This window comes from Schistocerca serialis, chromosome 9, assembly GCF_023864345.2.
Source record: "Schistocerca serialis cubense isolate TAMUIC-IGC-003099 chromosome 9, iqSchSeri2.2, whole genome shotgun sequence".
In the NCBI taxonomy this organism is placed as follows: domain Eukaryota; kingdom Metazoa; phylum Arthropoda; class Insecta; order Orthoptera; family Acrididae; genus Schistocerca; species Schistocerca serialis.
In genome coordinates this window covers 260812385-260826904 of record NC_064646.1, presented here as the reverse complement: position 1 = coordinate 260826904, position 14520 = coordinate 260812385, and the positions used below count along the sequence as shown (strand labels likewise).

General features: G+C 44.8%; 1 protein-coding gene across 6 annotated transcripts in view; it reads left to right on the top strand.

Moving 5' to 3' along the window:
- The window catches only part of LOC126419247 (PDZ and LIM domain protein 3), a 445696-nt gene that overhangs the window by 101241 nt on the left and 329935 nt on the right, over nucleotides 1-14520 (top strand). The window lies entirely within an intron of this gene.

Here is a 14520-nt window from a genome sequence, read left to right as displayed (position 1 = left end):
GGAGATAGCGACGCGCCAAGAAATGCCGCATAGGTCGTCTGACACAAAAGAAGCAATGGTGATGAGTACAATTGTGTGCTTCCTATGTATGCAAAATTAGCGATAGTTGCCTTCAAAGTTGAATTCATATGTGTTTTTCCACTACTGAAAACAGTTATGGAAGTAATTTTCCGCAAGACTGCGCAGGTGTTCCGCTGTTTTCCCTTGTATATGTATATAATGTGTCATGAAACCATATAATTTTTTAGGTACTTTCAGCGGAATATGCGGATACTGGTTGCAAAATGTGTTGCGTCATGCACAATGCGGCAGTTTCCACGTATCTAAGTGTTTATGACGTCATGTATCGTGAACTACTTGTGGTACAACGCTACACTTTAATACTTGCGTTTAGCAGCATAGGTGGATACTGCCTGTGAAATTTATTGGGAGTACAGGTAGTAGTACAGTAGTAATACAGTTAAACGTCACGCATGATGCAGGAGTTTTTCATGCCCCTCATTGTTTATGACGTATCTCCTGAACTATGATAGGCAGGTGGATCTTATGCCTCCCCCCCCCCCCCCCCCCACAGCGATTGTTGCCTGACAGTAAGGGTTATGTGTACCAAGTTTGGTTGAAATCGATCAAGTGGCTTAGTAGAACATGTGGAAGACACACACACACATACACACACACACATACACACACACACACACACACACACACACAGCAACAACGAACTAATGAGAATAGTAATAGTAATGAAAAGTCCATGTTCTTAGACAGAGTTTAGCTGATTCGATGGCTTCCTTAAAATATTATAGTAATTGCTAGGATAGCCTTCCCACGCCTCTTTGACAAGTGTGAACGTATAACGTAAAAGAATGATTGTTATTTTGACACTCGAAAATAACATCTCAGTGGAATGAGAAAAGTCAGCGAATGTTCTCCGTAAACTAGGCTTTAGATTCGTACAGTTTAGTAATTCATTTTTCATTAATTATGGAAACAATGTTACTGTTGGAATCTCTGTTTTGTTGACTATCCAGTTTTCTAGTGGCACAAATCGAAACTGATCCTGTTCCCCACTTAAAATTCTTGTCTTGGGTTGCGCAATGGACTTGTGTTAAGCTGACATTACCATCCGACTGCAGCCCTATCAGTCGACATGTATTAAGCAGAAACATGCCTCAAATCTTCGTTCACAATTCTGACTTTTAAGTTTTCCATCGTTTTTCTCAATCATTATGCGAATTCCGATGTAGATCAGTAGGGACAAGGATAAGTCTTTCCTTAATTCTTGACTAGCTTCCTTTAACATAATTCGAAGTCGATGGCACGTCATTCCTTAATCTTCCTTCTTTCTTGAGTAAACAATGTTTGAAGGTGAAGTATTCCTTTCTTAGAATACTTCCATAACGTCACAAGTAGGTGTAATTAAACTTTGTCTATTGGAACAAATAAACTTGGAACACAAACAGCGTGCTGTTTCTGATGCAGTACAACAAAAGAAAATAAACTTCCTCCAGAAATTCTCCTTAGTAATGTGAAGCAAAAGTTCGACACAGACAATTGATGTTCACCGAAACGAAAGTAGTCTTGAGACTGTAGATTACGTTCTCTTGACCAGTCTTCAAAACAGAGCACGTATTCAGTGTTCTATTTGCACGAGCACCACGACTTGGCCATATAGCAGGTGAACTAAATAGAAACCTAGTCCCAACAGGGAATCATATAGCGCTCGTAGAAAAAAGTGTTCCGAGACTGTTACCTGAAATGTTCCTCCATGATACTGACACGAGGGAGATTGAGTTAATAATTAAATCACTAAAGACCAAGAACTCTCATGGATATGACGGGGTATCTAGCAGAATACTGAAGTATTGTTCCATGTATGTTAGCCCAGTACTTAGCCATATCTGTAACTTTTCCTTTAGGAATGGTCGGTTTCCTGACCGATTAAAGTACTCGGTAGTGAAGCCACTTTATAGAAAGGGAGACAGGGATAATGTTGACAATTATAGACCTATTTCTATGCCATCGGTGTTTGCTAAAGTTATCGAGAGGGTTGTATATACAAGGTTACTGGAGCATTTAAATTCACATAATTTGCTGTCAGATGTACAGTTTGGTTTTAGAAATGGCTTAAAAACTGAAAATGCTACAGTCTCTTTTCACTGTAAGGTTTTGGACGGATTAAATAAAAGGTTGCGAACGTTAGGTGTTTTCTTTGATTTACTGCAGAAGTTGGACCATTATGAAGTAACGGGAGTAGCTTACAATTGGTTCGCCTCTTACTTTAAGAACAGAAAGCAGAAGGTAATTCTCCCCAATATTGAGAGTGGTAGTGATGTTCAGTCCCAATGGGGCACTGTTAAATGGGGCGTTCCCCAAGGGTTGGTGATGGGGCCACTGCTGTTTCTTATTTATATAAATGATATGCCTTCTAGTATTACAGATGATTCAAAAATATTTCTGTTTGCTGATGACACCAGCTTGGTAGTGAAGGATCTTGTGTGTAATATTGAAACATTATCAAATAATGTAGTTCATGAAATAAGTTCGTGGCTTTTGGAAAATAATTTGATGCTAAATCACAGTTGTTGTTGTTGTGGTCTTCAGTCCTGAGACTGGTTTGATGCAGCTCTCCATGCTACTCTATCCTGTGCAAGCTTTTTCATCTCCCAGTACCTACTGCAACCTACATCCTTCTGAATCTGCTTAGTGTATTCATCTCTTGGTCTCCCTCTACGATTTTTACCCTCCACGCTGCCCTCCAATACTAAATTGGTGATCCCTTGATGCCTCAGAACATGTCCTACCAACCGATCCCTTCTTCTGGTCAAGTTGTGCCACAAACTTCTCTTCTCCCCAATTCTATTCAATACTTCCTCATTAGCTATGTGATCTACCCATCTAATCTTTAGCATTCTTCTGTAGCACCACATTTCGAAAGCTTCTATTCTCTTCCTGTCCAAACTGGTTATCGCCCATGTTTCACTTCCATACATGGCTACACTCCATACGAATACTTTCAGAAATGACTTCCTGACACTTAAATCAATACTGGATGTTAACAAATTTCTCTTCTTCAGAAACGCTTTCCTTGCCATTGCCAGCCTACATTTTATATCCTCTCTACTTCGACCATCATCAGTTATTTTGCTCCCCAAATAGCAAAACTCCTTTACTACTTTAAGTGCCTCATTTCCTAATCTAATTCCCTCAGCATCACCCGACTTAATTAGACTACATTCCATTATCCTTGTTTTGCTTTTGTTGATGTTCATCTTATATCCTCCTTTCAAGACACTGTCCATTCCATTCAACTGCTCTTCCAAGTCCTTTGCTGTCTCTGACAGAATTACAATATCATCAGCGAACCTCAAAGTTTTTATTTCTTCTCCATGAATTTTAATACCTACTCCGAATTTTTCTTTTGTTTCCTTTACTGCTTGCTCAATATACAGATTGAACAACATCGGGGAGAGGCTACAACCCTGTCTTACTCCCTTCCCAACCACTGCTTCCCTTTCATGCCCCTCGACTCTTATAACTGCCATCTGGTTTCTGTACAAATTGTAAATAGCCTTTCGCTCCCTGTATTTTACCCCTGCCACCTTTAGAATTTGAAAGAGAGTATTCCAGTCAACATTGTCAAAAGCTTTCTCTAAGTCTACAAATGCTAGAAACGTAGGTTTGCCTTTCCTTAATCTTTCTTCTAAGATAAGTCGTAAGGTCAGTATTGCCTCACGTGTTCCAGTGTTTCTACGGAATCCAAACTGATCTTCCCCGAGGTTGGCTTCTACTAGTTTTTCCATTCGTCTGTAAAGAATTCGTGTTAGTATTTTGCAGCTGTGACTTATTAAGCTGATAGTTCGGTAATTTTCACATCTGTCAACACCTGCTTTCTTTGGGATTGGAATTATTATATTCTTCTTGAAGTATGAGGGTATTTCGCCTGTTTCATACATCTTGCTCACCAGATGGTAGAGTTTTGTCAGGACTGGCTCTCCCACGGCCGTCAGTAGTTCCAATGGAATATTGTCTACTCCGGGGGCCTTGTTTCGACTCAGGTCTTTCATTGCTCTGTCAAACTCTTCACGCAGTATCATATCTCCCATTTCATCTTCATCTACATCCTCTTCCATTTCCATAATATTGTCCTCAAGTACATCACCCTTGTATAGACCCTCTATATACTCCTTCCACCTTTCTGCATTCCCTTCTTTGCTCAGAACTGGGTTTCCATCTGAGCTCTTGATATTCATACAAGTCGTTCTCTTATCTCCAAAGGTCTCTTTAATTTTCCTGTAGGCGGTATCTATCTTACCCCTAGTGATATAGGCCTCTACATCCTTACATTTGTCCTCTAGCCATCCCTGCTTAGCCATTTTGCACTTCCTGTCGATCTCATTTTTGAGACGTTTGTATTCCTTTTTGCCTGTTTCACTTACTGCATTTTTATATTTTCTCCTTTCATCAATTAAATTCAATATTTCTTCTGTTACCCAAGGATTTCTACTAGCCCTCGTCTTTTTACCTACTTGATCCTCTGCTGCTGTCACTACTTCATCCCTCAAAGCTACCCATTCTTCTTCTACTGTATTTAATTCCCCCATTCCTGTCAATTGCTCCCTTATGCTAATATATAAATATATAAATCACAGTAAGATTCAGTTTTTACAGTTTATAACTCACAATTCAACAAAAACTGATATTTTGATCAGACAGAATGGGCATAATATAAGCGAGACGGAACAGTTCAAGTTCCTAGGCGTTCGGATAGATAGTAAGCTGTTGTGGAAAGCCCATGTTCAAGATCTTGTTCAGAAACTAAATGGCGCTTTATTTACCATTGGAACAGTATCTGAAATAAGTGACATTTCAACACGAAAAGTAGTCTACTTCGCATATTTTCATACGCTTATGTCATATGGTATTATTTTTTTGGGTAATTCTTCTGATTCAAAAAGGGTATTTTTGGTTCAAAAACAGGCTGTTCGAGCTATGTGTGGTGTAAGTTCGAAAACCTCTTGTCGACCCCTATTCAACAGTCTGGGAATTTTGACATTGCCGTCACAGTATATATTTTCTTTAATGTCGTTTGTTGATAGCGATATTAGCTTATTCCCAAGAGTTAGCAGCTTTCACTAAGTTAGTACTAGGCAGAAATCAAATCTGCATGTGGAATGCACTTCCTTGACTCTTGTGCAGAAAGGAGTGCAGTATTCCGCTGCATCCATTTTCAATATGCTACCACAAGAACTCAAAAATCTTAGCAGTAGCCCAAACACTTTTAAGTCTAAACTGAAGAGTTTCCTCATGGCTCACTCCTTCTATTCTGTCGAGGAGCTCCTGGAAGAGCTAAAAAATTAAGCAAATTCCAGTGTTACATTGTTGATTTTCTTTATTTAAACTTACGACTTGTCGCCTTAATATGTTTCTTATATTTTATTTTATCTGTTTCTACAATCTACAACTGAACATGTTTCTTATATTTAATTTTATCTGTTTCTAGAATCGTGTTATAATTTCATGTATTGACTCGTTCCATGCCCATGGAGACTTCTCCTTAATGTGGTCCCACGGAACAATAAATAAATAAACCAAGGCTCGGAGCATAAGTCGCAGGAGCGCTGCCGTCAGGGTGGAGAAGGCGATGTCCGATCCCAGGCAGTGTCCAAGTGGTGATGGAACATCAGTCGCTGGCTGGTGTAAGTAGAACTGGCTCTAACGGACGGGGTAGAAATACTCGCACGGCGGAAGGTAACAGTTTTCGTATTGGCTATCGAAGTTGCAGCGGATGCAGCAAGCGGTGCATGTGTGGAGCGACCCCTAATGCTATCTTTCCCGCCCTCTGGCTGGTTACCAGGCTGCCCTTTGGAGGCTGAGCCGGATACCGTGGAAACCAGGCTGAACGCAAGGGCTGAGCTGACGATAACCTGCTAAGCACAGACGCGTTGCGGGTTGGCAGCGCCAAAGGAAAAGCCGAGAGAGGCGGCAGAAGGCACTACTTCAGTTATGTCGCTACTGAATAGCTGTTAAGTGATGCGCTGACCATCTCCCCTTTGTTAATTCTTTTTATATGACCATAAAAGTGTGTACGGGAGCAAGGGAACCATCTCCACACTGAAATGAAGTAGTATCTTGTTGACATTAAAAAACCTCCTACATTAAAACTAAGTTGTAACAATAAACCAACTATGTTCCGATTAACTTGCAGCGGCGCTCTTCGGGGCGACAAAACTGCAGAGCTCTCCACTGTACGTATCCTTATGTATGAGATTTTCTCACGTTTGATGATGTTTGCATCGCTTATTCAGTAGCTTAGCGTGTCAATATCTACTTACGTCCGATTTTCGCCTTTGCAGTTCTGTAAAATTCTAGATTCAAAAAATAAATCGCATCATTAAGTTTCCGGAAGGTAGTATATGCTTCTTTATAAAGTGTTGGAATGCTGCTGAAACTTACATACACTCCTGGAAATGGAAAAAAGAACACATTGACACCGGTGTGTCAGACCCACCATACTTGCTCCGGACACTGCGAGAAGGCTGTACAAGCAATGATCACACGCACGGCACAGCGGACACACCAGGAACCGCGGTGTTGGCCGTCGAATGGCGCTAGCTGCGCAGCATTTGTGCACCGCCGCCGTCAGTGTCAGCCAGCTTGCCGTGGCATACGGAGCTCCATCGCAGTCTTTAACACTGGTAGCATGCCGCGACAGCGTGGACGTGAACCGTATGTGCAGTTGACGGACTTTGAGCGAGGGCGTATAGTGGGCATGCGGGAGGCCGGGTGGACGTACCGCCGAAGTGCTCAACACGTGGGGCGTGAGGTCTCCACAGTACATCGATGTTGTCGCCAGTGGTCGGCGGAAGGTGCACGTGCCCGTCGACATAGGACCGGACCGCAGCGACGCACGGATGCACGCCAAGACCGTAGGATCCTACGCAGTGCCGTAGGGGACCGCACCGCCACTTCCCAGCAAATTAGGGACACTGTTGCTCCTGGGGTATCGGCGAGGACCATTCGCAACCGTCTCCATGAAGCTGGGCTATGGTCCCGCACACCGTTAGGCCGTCTTCCGCTCACGCCCCAACATCGTGCAGCCCGCCTCCAGTGGTGTCGCGACAGGCGTGAGTGGAGGGACGAATGGAGACGTGTCGTCTTCAGCGATGAGAGTCGCTTCTGCCTTGGTGCCAATGATGGTCGTATGCGTGTTTGGCGCCGTGCAGGTGAGCGCCACAATCAGGACTGCATACGACCGAGGCACACAGGGCCAACACCCGGCATCATGGTGTGGGGAGCGATCTCCTACACTGGCCGTACACCACTGGTGATCGTCGAGGGGACACTGAATAGTGCACGGTACATCCAAACCGTCATCGAACCCATCGTTCTACCATTCCTAGACCGGCAAGGGAACTTGCTGTTCCAACAGGACAATGCACGTCCGCATGTATCCCGTGCCACCCAACGTGCTCTAGAAGGTGTAAGTCAACTACCCTGGCCAGCAAGATCTCCGGATCTGTCCCCCATTGAGCATGTTTGGGACTGGATGAAGCGTCGTCTCACGCGGTCTGCACGTCCAGCACGAACGCTGGTCCAACTGAGGCGCCAGGTGGAAATGGCATGGCAAGCCGTTCCACAGGACTAAATTCAGCATCTCTACGATCGTCTCCATGGGAGAATAGCAGCCTGCATTGCTGCGAAAGGTGGATATACACTGTACTAGTGCCGACATTGTGCATGCTCTGTTGCCTGTGTCTATGTGCCTGTGGTTCTGTCAGTGTGATCATGTGATGTATCTGACCCCAGGAATGTGTCAATAAAGTTTCCCCTTCCTGGGACAATGAATTCACGGTGTTCTTATTTCAATTTCCAGGAGTGTATTTCCACTTCCTCATGTGGTCAAATGACAAATGTGTCTATGAAATACCGCAGCACTTATTACTTCTTGCTCAAAGGCTCCGATGAACTCTTTTACAAGAAAAGATACTCCGCCAGTTTTTCTGTAACACTTCACCATCTGAAATTCACCGCTGGCACCAACAATCAAAAGACTAACGAAGAAAGAAATGTAACTCATTGTGTGAACATAGCAGAGTAGGAAGAGTACATGATTAAATTTGTAGGTGCTTTAGTACATAGAGATGCCACTAAATCAGGTGGACAATGAGTCGAACTGAGCTTTTATGACAGATTAGGGTACATCATGCTGATTCTGCTCCACGCCAGAGTTCATCAGTTGTAATGGCTACTGAGTGGTGGCATGTCAGTTCTCGGCAATTCATGGCCAGAGGTTTACATTGAGTGAGAGATGTAGAGATCGTGCTGACCAGAGCAACAGTCTAAGACGCTATGTATCGAGGCAGGCAAGGCAGTATGGGCAACACATGGTCCTGCATTCTCTTGGTGAACGGCAACGTTACAACGTTTTCGAAGATACGGCACAGCCACCAACCTTCGCACTCCATATGTCATATGCTAGCCAGCTACCTTACAGGGAGCTTTACACCTTGATGGTTAGTTGACGGGGTTTTGCAAATTAAAATGTTTTCATATTTCTCAGATCATTGAGACATAGAAATAAAATCCTTTGACCAGTTTCAGTCCATATCATTCGTTATTAAAAATACACTGGAGTATAGGATTCCTCCGTAATTTCAACAGTAGCAGCGATTTATTTTCCCCCAGATATCTTGGTTCAAATGGCCCTAAGCACTATGGGACTTAACATCTCAGGTCATCAGTCCCCTAGACTTAGAACTACTTAAACCTAACTAACCTAAGGACATCACACACATCCATGACTGCGGCAGGATTCGGACCTGCGACCGTAGCAGAGCGCGGTTCCGGACTGAAGCGCCTAGAACCGCTCAGCCGCACCAGATACCTTGTGCTCTTTATTTTTCTTCAGATAAAAGTTATCAGTAACGAGTTTGGAGTAATACCTAAATTCCCTTATTGCTACGTTAAATGTGCAGATTTTGTCAAAACACAACAGAATTTAAAAATATTCATCTCACTAACATTATAATGCAGTTGAAATTGTGACAGACTCCTGAAACAGTGTATTATTAACCTACCAACGAAGGAAAGACGAGTCAATAGTTTATGAAAATGCCTATTCCAAGCATAAAAATAAACTGTAATTTCTTCATATATATTGTTCCAAACCCACGGCAATCCTCATTTCACCAGCTGTCTATGGCCCTTAAAAATTACATTATTTCATTGAATAAATCTCTAGTTGCTCGAATATCGCGCCAGGTATGGAAGATTCGCGTATTAATCATATGGCACACTGTCATTTGCCGAAATCATGATTCGATATCTCAAACCATTTATGAAATACGACTAACGTTATGAATATTTCATTTTGCCATTTTCGCTGTCGCGTGACTTCAGGATGAAGCGTTTTGCATACTATCAAACTGATGACTGATACAGATGTCTTTCCAAGTTTAAAGAATAATTTGATATGTTAGCTATATTTCATGCGTAGCAGTATATGACCTAACATGAGCCAACAGCAAATTCAAAGCGACCCCTATTTTTCAAAGCAAATTTTCCGAAATTCTTGCGGCAGTTTACTTAATCTCGAAATATCACAGTATTTGTGATCATTAACGTAAATATTGGTGGTTTGTCATAAAGCTGATTAATTAAGCTATGAGATGTGCGAGAATCAATTCTTTTACTGAATTGTGTCTTTAGAATTGTCTGAGAAACAATGCAGACGGGGCAGCTTCAACAACCTCCCGTTCATGCAGTCATGCGGGGCTCTTACGAGTAGCTTCCGCCCCGAATATTACACTGTGCAAGAGTTTCAGCATCCGAGATACCGTTACCACTTCCCACTAGCTCGCAGTCAAGCGCGCAATCTAGCAAGTTTACGGCAAACCTTACTCTATGTGACACGGGCCTTATTGTTATTTCGTTAGCACAGTGAGTGTATGCTGTGCCACACGAGGGATACGTCGATATACACGCGAGAGCGTTACTGTCGCCTTATAATCCCTTTGCCTTAGTATGTACCGTTTTATTGAGTCGGTTTTCTGTCTGGAGAGTTACTGGCATGTAGGCGATGTAGAAGATCTACTTTTCAGTTTTTTCTGATGGTATGACTCCTTGTCAGAAAAATTGAGAAAGTAGCTATTGTACTGCTTTTTTATGGTGTTACGATTCTTTTTATATATAATGGGCGTTCAAAAAGAAACGAGCAAGAGTCATCATTACAGAAACCAGTACCTGTATGTTAGAAGTATTGACACTCGCTGTTGAGACACTTGTCCCACTGTGACACAAGGTGGTGAATGGCTGTCTCTTAAAATTCCCGGGACTGCGATGTTAACCAGTTCCGCACGTACAGCTGGACGTCATCGCCCGAGGTGAATCGTTTGCCCCTCAGCCCCTTTTTAAGGGGACCAAAAATGGCGTAATCACAAGGAGAGTGGTCCGGACTGTATGGAGGGTGGCCGAGAACCTCCCATTTGAATTTCTGCAGGGGTGCCGCGACTGTGTTGGCTGTATGAAGCTTTGCATTGTCGTGGAGAAGAATGACCTCACGGGTGAGATTGCCTCGTCGTTTTGATTTGATCGCTTGGCGAAGGTGGTCAAGGTTTGCGAGTAACGCTGGGCATTCACCGTTGTCGCGTCCTACAGGAAGTGAATCAGAAGGGGGCCACCTTGGTCAAAGAAGAACGTCAGCATAACCTTTCCTGCACTCGTGTGAACGACGGAGTCCAGCTGTACGTGCGGAACTGGTTCACATCGCAGACTCGGGAATTTTATGAGACAGCCATTCACCGCCTTTTGTCACATTGGGACAAGTGTCTCAACAGCCAGCATCAATACTTCTGACATACTGGTTTCTGTAATTATGCCTCCGGCGCGTTTCTTATTGAACACCCCTTATATAAGGGAGAGGGAGTGGATTATAAAACCGTCTTACTGGGATACATGGAAGAGAAGAGGAGGCGAAGTAGGAACTGATTTCAGAGCTCGGATGGTATGGTGGGTGGCAGCACAGCGCTAAGAAGGAAGCCGTGAATCGCGACAAATGGGGACAAAAAGGACCTGATAATACAGCAGAATACTTATGACAACTTCTTGTATGCATCTTGTATGCAACTTCTTGTATGCAACTTCTTGTACGCATCTGCGTGAACAACCTAAGAAAAGTACGGATGTTATCCAGTACGTAGTATTGACATCACTATAGCCTTGGTCACGCGTTTAGATACTGGTGCTGTTCTAAATCCCTGTAACAACATCGCAGGATCTTCTCTGCTGCACCGAATTAGAGCTTTTGTTCTATCATTGACAGCGTTGCGTTGGTGTGGATGCGTTGCGTGTTGCAGTATTGGCGGTATCAAGAACGTTGGTTTGAGGCTCCTACACTGCCTCTATATAATCTGCGTGCCATAACACTACGACTGTTCTTCGCTGCGGGACTGAACGTTGCCTGGTGGCGCAGTGGGCACGTGATGTGGTTAGTAAAGCATACAGGGTGTCCTAGAAATGTTGCGACAAACTTCGAAGGATTGTATAGGGTGTCTTGAGGATCAAATCGATACTAGGAAGCCATGTCCAGAAACGTCACCGAACGACGCTTCGGAGCGTCGACATCATAGGCGCAGGCTCCTACCATTAGGCCACCCCTTTGACAGCAACATGACTGCGTACACTGATGGGTCGCAGGCGCAGCGTCTTCTAGTGTTTTTTGTTATTCCGTGATCCCAAGTGATTGCTACTATCGCCAGTGGAGAAAGTGGAGTTAGCTGCTGCGTACACAGGACTTGCCTCCTATAATGCGATGCTTTGTATCCTTGTGGATGACTTATTTGGACATGGGTTCCCAGCTGCAGTTTATTTTTCTCCTGGATACCGAAAAACATTCGTGATTTTAGAGGGACAACAGAGCATCGCATCGCTATTCGTATGTCACTGTCATGATCATCCGTGGAAAATGATTGAAGGACACTGGAACCATGAGTAGGTCACGCTCCGACAAATAGCATAGGTGGCAATATGTGACGTATCTGACGATAGTTTACTATTCTGGTGCTGACATAACTGTTTCGGGACACACTGTTCAATACATATTAATGAGCACCTGGCTTCACTGCAGAGGACGCCTGCGTGTTACCTTGTTGACCCAGCATCGTCAATTACGATTACAGTGTGCACGGGATCATAGAGACTAGCCCATGTCGCCTAGTCGGATGGACCACATATCTTGTTACACCGGACCGACGTCCGTTTTCAGGGACGCCATTCTCCAGGTGAAAGGCAGAACGGAACATACATCATGGACGTAGGCCGCAGGGGTGGTAGTGTGCTGTGTGGAACATTAATCTGGTCTTCTGTGCGACCTGTGATAGTAATCAAATGCCCCATGACACTGACGATTACATGAACATTACTGAAAACCACCTGCATCCCTTTAACCTTGATGTCTCCCTCGATGGCGATGCCATATTTCAGCAGGATTTCTGTCCGTGTCATAAGGCGACAATAGTGCTACTGAGTAAAACTGAGTAACACGATAGTCAATTCACTTTCATGTCTTGGCCACCAAATTCGCCTGTTGTCAACACGGTTAAACATATCTAGGACGGTTAAACATATCTAGGACGCTACTGGGCGACCACAAACCACCGACCCTTAATTTGCGGAACTTTCGTGATCTTTGTGTAGAAATCTGGTGCATCGTACGTCAGGAAACCTACCAAGGACTTGTCGAATCGATGACATTCAGAATCGTTGCTTATTGCGTTCCAAATGTGGTGTATCACGCTATTAAGTAAGTGGTCGTAATGTTTTGGCTAGTTAGTGCACGGACTAGATAATGTAGAATGTTCTTTCGAGAAGGAGTAATCGCAGAAGTCAGATCCCATCGGCCACCAGTGGGAAGACTCGATTTATTAAACCACTCTTCTGTCGATACTTACTTGCTTCCAAATCAACCCTTTTTATCTTGAAATCAAGAATTACGTTTATATGACAATACTACATACTTACGACTAATATATAATCATGTTTCGACAGTATAGTAATTAATAAAGATACAAACTACACTCCTGGAAATGGAAAAAAGAACACATTGACACCGGTGTGTCAGACCCACCATACTTGCTCCGGACACTGCGAGAGGGCTGTACAAGCAATGATCACACGCACGGCACAGCGGACACACCAGGAACCGCGGTGTTGGCCGTCGAATGGCGCTAGCTGCGCAGCATTTGTGCACCGCCGCCGTCAGTGTCAGCCAGTTTGCCGTGACATACGGAGCTCCATCGCAGCCTTTAACACTGGTAGCATGCCGCGACAGCGTGGACGTGAACCGTATGTGCAGTTGACGGACTTTGAGCGAGGGCGTATAGTGGGCATGCGGGAGGCCGGGTGGACGTACCGCCGAATTGCTCAACACGTGAGGCGTGAGGTCTCCACAGTACATCGATGTTGTCGCCAGTGGTCGGCGGAAGGTGCACGTGCCCGTCGACCTGGGACCGGACCGCAGCGACGCACGGATGCACACCAAGACCGTAGGATCCTACGCAGTGCCGTAGGGGACCGCACCGCCACTTCCCAGCAAATTAGGGACACTGTTGCTCCTGGGGTATCGGTGAGGACCATTCGCAACCGTCTCCATGAAGCTGGGCTACGGTCCCGCACACCGTTAGGCCGTCTTCCGCTCACGCCCCAACATCGTGCAGCCCGCCTCCAGTGGTGTCGCGACAGGCGTGAATGGAGGGACGAATGGAGACGTGTCGTCTTCAGCGATGAGAGTCGCTTCTGCCTTGGTGCCAATGATGGTCGTATGCATGTTTGGTGCCGTGCAGATGAGCGCCACAATCAGGACTGCATACGACCGAGGCACACAGGGCCAACACCCGGCATCATGGTGTGGGGAGCGATCTCCTACACTGGCCGTACACCACTGGTGATCGTCGAGGGGACACTGAATAGTGCACGGTACATCCAAACCGTCATCGAACCCATCGTTCTACCATTCCTAGACCGGCAAGGGAACTTGCTGTTCCAACAGGACAATGCACGTCCGCATGTATCCCGTGCCACCCAACGTGCTCTAGAAGGTGTAAGTCAACTACCCTGGCCAGCAAGATCTCCGGATCTGTCCCCCATTGAGCATGTTTGGGACTGGATGAAGCGTCGTCTCACGCGGTCTGCACGTCCAGCACGAACGCTGGTCCAACTGAGGCGCCGGGTGGAAATGGCATGGCAAGCCGTTCCACAGGACTACATCCAGCATCTCTACGATCGTCTCCATGGGAGAATAGCAGCCTGCATTGCTGCGAAAGGTGGATATACTCTGTACTAGTGCCGACATTGTGCATGCTCTGTTGCCTGTGTCTATGTGCCTGTGGTTCTGTCAGTGTGATCATGTGATGTATCTGACCCCAGGAATGTGTCAATAAAGTTTCCCCTTCCTGGGACAATGAATTCACGGTGTTCTTATTTCAATTTCCAGGAGTGTATATCTTGAGGCGCTAGTAATAC